At 40.5% G+C, this 7372-nt stretch overlaps 1 protein-coding gene across 1 annotated transcript in view; it reads left to right on the forward strand.

Moving 5' to 3' along the window:
• The window catches only part of HIBADH (3-hydroxyisobutyrate dehydrogenase), a 175194-nt gene extending 172835 nt beyond the window's left edge, over positions 1-2359 (forward strand). The window contains exon 9 of the mRNA XM_045792966.2: positions 2235-2359. The gene's annotated coding sequence lies outside the window, so the exon portion shown is untranslated. The remainder of the gene's footprint in view (positions 1-2234) is intronic.
• The last annotated feature ends 5013 nt before the right edge of the window (positions 2360-7372 follow it).

The raw sequence follows: 7372 nt of genomic DNA on the forward strand, positions 1-7372 counted from the left end.
TCTTCCACACCTCAGCAGAACTGTAAGGTCATCCTGCCTGCCTTCAGGTTACCTGTGCTGGGAAGTGTGCACTCTGGGACCCACACACCTCTGGGGATCACAAGACCAGAGCTGAGTTTATATGTGCCAAGGGAATTAGTCTAGGACTCAGTCTGTTGACAGAGCCATCTTCCGATATGCAATGAATGCTTTGTTCCTCAAAGTGCTGTGACCAGTATCGGCATCAGCTGAGAAATGCGGGCTCTCCAGCCCTGCTCCAGACACTACTGGAGCAAAATCTGCATTTTAACAAGATCCCCAGGGATTCGTATGCACATTAAAGTCTGAGAAGCACTGAGAAAATACGCTGATCAGTCAAGAGTTCTTTAAGGGCAGATTCTGTGCCCAGTACAGTTAGTGGGAGCTCAGTTATTTGTTGTATTACATTGAGGGGCTCAGAAATGCCAAGGCACACATTTATGGGGGCTTCTGAAGAATGCAGAGGAGCTAGTATACAAGCAAAGCAAGGAAGTCTCTTTTGTTCACCTCTTCAAGGGTATTTACAGAGTACCTGCCATGTGCCAAATAGTGTTCGAGGCACTTGGGTATAGTGATGAGCAAGACACACCAATGCCTGCCCTCACAGAGCTTACCTTCCCAGGGACACAATCAATGAGCAGTTATCAAGCCAAAGGTGAATAGGGTCTCTTTGGTTATTGAATACTGGAAACTTAACCCATTCTTTGCTAAAAATTAAGATAGCCACCTTATTTTTCATTTGTTCTTTCTCATTTTTTTTTCTGTCCATATGTGAGAATGGAAATAGGCATGAATTTTAGTCATCCTTTATTGGCAGCAACGCTACTAAATCAGGCATTTACAATAATTCTTTCCTACTTTTAGTGCTTCTCAGCTCTATGGCTTTATTTAAGGTCCACCATGTGCCCCAGTTTGGTACCTGGCAGAATATAAGCAGATGACCACTCTCACTTGCACCATCTCAGGATGTCCCTTCTGTAACAGCGGGATGTCTGACAATCACAAGAAAGGAGACATTTACTTTAAAATGTCCTTTCCTTTTTTCACATTTCCTTCCAGATTCAAGGACCCTGAAATACGAAGCCTGAATTGAACAAGCACATTTTTAGTGTTGAAAGTATGTCACCTTTTTCTTGGGTGAGAAAGCATGGACTCCACCTTTCTACAAAGGTGGTAGAGGAATCATCTAGCTTTGGGGGAGCTCCTAACATCCTTACATGATTCTTCTTCTGCATAAACTGGCTTGTGAGAGGGGTTGCTCTTGTCTGCAGCTGAGAACTCTGACATAGCTGTCTATCTAGTTGGTTCTTTCATTATTTTATGTTAGTAATTCTTAACCTTTTTGGTTTTGAGATCCCTTTACTTACTTAAACATTGAAACTTCCAAAGAATTTTTGTTATGTACGTTACATTTATCAATATTTACTGTATTATATCTTAAGATTTAAAAAATGTATCTATTAATTCCTTGAAAATAACAATAAGCCCATTCTATATCAACATTAATAACATATTTGTGTAAAAAATTACCATAATTTCTCAAATGAAATATTAGTGGGAAAAATAACGTTATTCTTTTTCATTTCAGTAAGCCTCTTTGATGTCTGGATAAATAGAAGTCAGCTCAATTTCATATCGTCTACCTTAATCTGCTGCAATGTGTTGTTTTGGTTGAAGTATATTAAAAAACTAGATTTACGCAGATCTTAATAGCCTTTCAGATAATTGTGGACATTCTTCTTTGCTACTATACCAAAACTTGACAAGTAGCACTTTCTTAACTATTTGCAATATGGAATCTAAAAACCATTATCAATGAACTTTTCATGTCCCGTTACAGCAAAGTTCATTCATATCTCTTTCCGTTTGATTAGATCTTTCACCCATGCATGATTTTGAAACATCACATATTGGTCATTTGGAAAATGTACATTCAACAATTCATTATATAATGTTTAAAAATCAATATCCTTTATTATTATTTCTAATCTTATCAGAAAACTCTTTTTAAATATTGTGAAGCTGTCAAACTCCAAGAGAAAATACAGGTTTTTCTAAAATTCTAATTTTCACCTGAGAGACCACATTTTATCATTGGCAACAAATACTGTCACTTGTTTTCCTTGAAGTAGCTGTCTCAATTTGCTCACTTTCAAGAAGTCTGCAAAAGTCCCAAGTCTGACTAATCAGAGCTTATTTGTTTGTTGTTCTTTCAGGTCAAAAATGGTATTCCATGAAGAAAAGCAGTTAGTTCGTCTTACAACTCAATTGCACAAGTGCTTTCCCTCCAGACAACTATCCTACTTCATTACGCAGAAGTGCTTTATGTGAACTTTCCATTTCATCACACAGAATATTCAAAGTGTGTGTACTCAGGAGTTGAGGTTTAATAAAACCAATAATTTTCACTGCATCATCGATGACATTGTTAAGAAAAAATGGCTTTTTTTCTGCAATGCAGGGTGGGGGAGGTCAAAAAAATATATATGGTGGTGCCACTCCCTGGATACCTGTTATAACTTTTGTACCATCAGTGCAAATGTCAACACAATGCAAAAGGCAAATAAGAGTTTAATATTATTAGGGAAATAATTTTGACGTTGCAGATCCCTTGAAAAAAAAGGGCTTGGGACCCCCAGGAGTTATAAACCAGATTTTGAAAACTGCTGATCTATATAAAATGCTTAATACAAAGTTGTGAGGTAATAAGGGCTTAATAAATAACTATTATTAGCTTGTAAATGGAGGATGAACACAAAAAAAGCCAAGAAACTCGAGGAGACTATAAATGATTAGTGTTATAGACTGAATTGTGTCCCCCCAAAATTCATATGTTGAAGCCCTAATCCTCAGTGTGACTGTATTTGCAGAGGGGGCCTTAAGAGAGGTAATTAAGGTTAAATCCAATAGGACTGATGTGCTCATAAGAGTAGTAAGGGACACCAGGGTTGCACATGCACCAAAGAAAGGCCATATGAGGACATGATGAGAAAGCAGCTGTCTAAAAGCCAGGAAGAAATTTCCCATGAGAAACCAGCCTCGCCGGCACCTTGATCTTGGACTTCAAGTCTCCAGAACTTGAGAAAATTGATTTCTGTTGTTTAGTTTGTGTTCCGTTTGTGGTATTGTGTTATGGCAATCTGAGCTAAGACAATTAAGCACAAGATATTCGATAGTCATCATGGAACAGGCTTCCAGCCTGAGCCAGTCTGTCTGTACAGTCCCACACTCGATTGCTTTAATACATAGTAGAGCTTCTCTTCACCAACCTGCTGGGTTAACTAACATTATGTCTCTTAGGATTCTTTTAGTCATAAGTAACAGAAAATTGTCTTAAACCAAAGGAAATCCAACCAAAGTATCTTAAATTGAAAGAACAAGATGTCTGAAGGTGGTATGTCTCCTGTATTGATAACTCAGAGGCTCATGGGCCCAAGGATTTTCCATCTTTCCACGACACGGCTTTATGTTAATGGTTACCCTATATGGTGGTAAAGTGGGTGTAGGAGTCCCAGGCATCAGAAGTGGACAATAAGATGTTTAACAAAAAAAGATGTTCTGGAATTCTCTTACACTGTTGATGGGAATGAAACTGGTGCAGCCACTCTGGAAAACAGTATGGAGGTTCCTCAAAAAGTTAAAAATAGATCTACCCTATGACCCAGCAATTGTGCTACTATGTATTTATCTAAACAGTAAAAAACAGTGATTTGAAGGAGCACATGCACCCCAATGTTTATAGCAGCAATGTCCACAATAGTCAAACTATGGAAAGAGCCCAGATGTCCTTTGATGGATAAAGAATATGTGAGATACACACACACACACACACACACACACACACACAAAACACACAGAGTGGAATATTACTCAGCCATCAAAAAGAAAGAAAATTTTGCCATTTGCAATGACATGGATGGAACTAGAGGAGATTATGCCAAGCAAAACAAGTCAGAGAAAGACAAATACCACATGATCTCACTCAAATGGAATTTAAGAAACAAAACAGCTGAACATAGGGGAAGGGAAGGGAAAATAATATAGGATAAAAATACAGAGGGAGGCAAACCATAAGAGACTCTTACCTTTAGGAAACAAACTGAGGGTTGCTGGAGGGGAGGTACGTGGGGGGATGAGGTAACAGGGTGATGGGCGTTAAGGAGGGCACTTGATACAATGAGCACTGGATGTTATATGCAACTGATGAATCACTAAATTCTACCCCTGAGACTAATAATACACTATATGTTAACTAAATTGAATTTAAATAGAAATTTTTTTTAAAAAAAGATGTTCTTATCCAGGCATCTCTCTTATGAGCAAGAAAAACCTTTTCCATATTCCCTCCCCACCCCCCCCCCCATGCACCATCCTAACTTCTGCTCAGGTTTCATAGGCCAGGCCTGGGATATATGACTGTGTTGATGCCAGTCATGGGCAGGAAAACTGAAACACCAAATATGACTCCCTTCCCAGGGTCTAGAATGGATTCAACGTCCTCTGATAGATGATCCAAAGGAAAAAATAAAGGGCTGTTTTGTGGCTTCCTCTGGATTCTGGTGTATATGTACGATCATGCTCTCAAAAGCTTGTAATTGTGTTATAATGTGTGCACTTTGGACCCTTTCAGATGCTTGAGCGATGACTATAGTGTGACTCAAGGCACATCGCCTACCGTGAGTCCCGATGACCTTGCCCTTTTTATAGCTACTATACGAAGGAGCAGCTCTCCCGGTCAGGGCCCCCCTCTTCTGTCCCCGAAGCGTCTTCATCTTCCAATTTGCACCCTCGAGTAAGAAAGTACAGATGTTATGGTTCATATTGTAGCAGCTGCTGTCCCTGTCCTATCCACATCCCTCCGACCTCACCATGTTAGTGTGCTCCAAGAACAAGGACAGTGTCCTACTTCCAGCGCCTGTGTCTCCAAGCCCTAGAGCTCTTTCTGGAACTACGCAAAGCTCTCTGCCCCGAATTAACAACCCCTCCTCCGGCTGCCTTCAACCAATCATTGACTGTGGTTGGTGTCTCAATACCCTGGTTCAGCTGCCGTCTGGTGGGTTAGTTCTGAGGTGTGTGTCCTGGATTCAGCTCTAGTCACTCACTGTGACAGTTGGTTTAATTACTCACCCTTTACTGGCCACTTTCTCTGTATTGCTTCCCTTCTTCCCTGCTAGTGTTCCCTGCCCCTCCCAAAGAAATTACTTGCATTTGAATCCTTGCCTCTGTGTCTACTTCTGGAGAAACTCAAACTAAGACACCAACTGTCCTATATTATATAAATCAAGCTGGGCTTAGAGTCTAGGGAATGCCTAACCTAAGTTTCAACTCCATCCTGAACCAGGAAAGGTAAGAGGAATTTGAACCAAACTGGGCATATGGGCTGACCATTTCTCTTGGGTGCTGGTGTCAGAATGAGTTTTGAACCTACTGTTCTAATTTTATAAGATCTCTTCTAAGAAAGTTGTCTTACCAAAGGGTCTTCATTAAATAAGCCCATCAGGAAGTGAGGGACCTATATTTTGTTTTGGAGTAAAGGCGGGGGGATCTCCACAGAAAAATAAAATGTCTTCACGTTTACAAGAACAAGTAAACATGGTGCAAGCTTAGTATGTATGAAAACTGAAAACAGAAGAAATCAAAGATGGCAGCAGTTCAACAACTCTGTCTTTAAGAACATGGACTCTCGCTCGTGTCTGACCTACAGAAAGATTTGAGAGAGTGTTTTCCTGGCTTTTGACTAATTAAGTGCAAGAAAAAATCTGAAGTCAATAATAGAATGTTGTAAATGCAGAAGGAAGAAAATCTTTAAAACCTCTTTATACGATTTTTGTCCAATTTTCCATTTCTACCCATTGTTTTCTGTGTCTCACTAAGCTAGGCGGACTCATTGTTAGGCATTTTTTACAGCAGTTCTTCACTCTCTGAAGTGTGTTACCATATTTTTTATCAGTTTTTCCTCACAACAGTGGTAGGTTAGGTCAATATCATTTTTCCTGTTTGAGGAAGAGAAAAGCAAGGCAAGCAAGGTGGGAAATGTCATTGGCTCAGGTCAAACAGGGAGCTACCACCAAGAAACGTTGGCTGACCTGTCCGCCTGTGGGTAAGGAACCTCCGGGCCCTACCTCTGTAAGCAAGTCCAAACAAGGCCAGGTACCCGGCAAAAAAACTACTAAATTGGAAAATAGAAAGCCTTAAAAAACAACAACAACAACAACAAAAAAAAAACCCTATCACTGCATTAGTGACATGGATATTACTTAGACACTTGGGATTCCAAATTAATTTTCTCCTTGAAGTTCCCTACCTTCATCTCTCTTTCTATCCAAAATCCCACCTCTTTCAGGAGGTCCTCCAAGACTATGTCAGCCTTCAAGAATCGGTCTCTTCTGTCTGCATCTGACAACACATTGCCATCATCATATCACAAGCGTTTTGCTGGGCAGGGCTGTTTACCTAGTCCCTTGCATGACCTCTAGCACACAATGGAAGCTCGATATGTATTATTAAATGAACAAATCCATTTTTGTAACACACTGTGTGTGTGTGTGTGTGTGTGTGTGTGTGTGTGTGTGTGTATCTCGGTCTGTGTCTGGGAGATGGTAGGGAGGGTCCAACCTCGGCCTAACTAACCAGCAAAGGCAGACAAAGTCCCAGGGGCAGTTAAAATATTTCTTGAAGAAAGACTAGGCTGCCATGGTCACAAAGGGTCTTCTGGGGACCCCAAAACCATGTCACTTCCTGTACATTCCTGACAAGATTAATTCTACCTTTGAGATTCTGATTGTTCCTCACTGTCATAGCATTTGACGATTTTACAACTGAAAGCTTGTGAAGAAGCCAGTCCCCTCTTTTGACCATCCAACAGAAAGCTCTAGTACACTCGGGGCTACAGGAGATAAAAACAGGCAAAGACTGCCAAGTGTCCTGTGCACACCAGCCCATCCATGTCTGCTCAGCTCACTTACATAGATTCCAATTCCTTTCTTTCCTTGACTCTTGGTTTCGCACTGGGTCACTATTTGTTGATTCACAAGCATTTCTTGAAGTGCTATCAGGTGCCAGGCGCTCACCCAGGAAGGGGATATATATAGCACATTTCCTTCTGCATCACCGAGGTATCAGGTATTCTTCAAAGTTTCTCGTCTACCGATGGTGACTTAAATATCATACCAGGGCTGTTATATATTCTTCATGGTTATTATGTTGTTTTATTATAGATGATAATGGCTACATATAAACGGATGCTCCACTCGAACTTGACCTAGTCGTCCTGCATTATTAGCGGACATTCCCTGTGGCCTAGTGGAGGAAAGGCAGCAGCAAACGTGCCCCCTTATTGGTTCTTCATTTCTGT

The sequence above is a fragment of the Ursus americanus genome, chromosome 3 (assembly GCF_024610735.1).
Source record: "Ursus americanus isolate L20-20 chromosome 3, mUrsAme1.1.p, whole genome shotgun sequence".
NCBI classification, from domain to species: Eukaryota; Metazoa; Chordata; class Mammalia; order Carnivora; family Ursidae; genus Ursus; species Ursus americanus.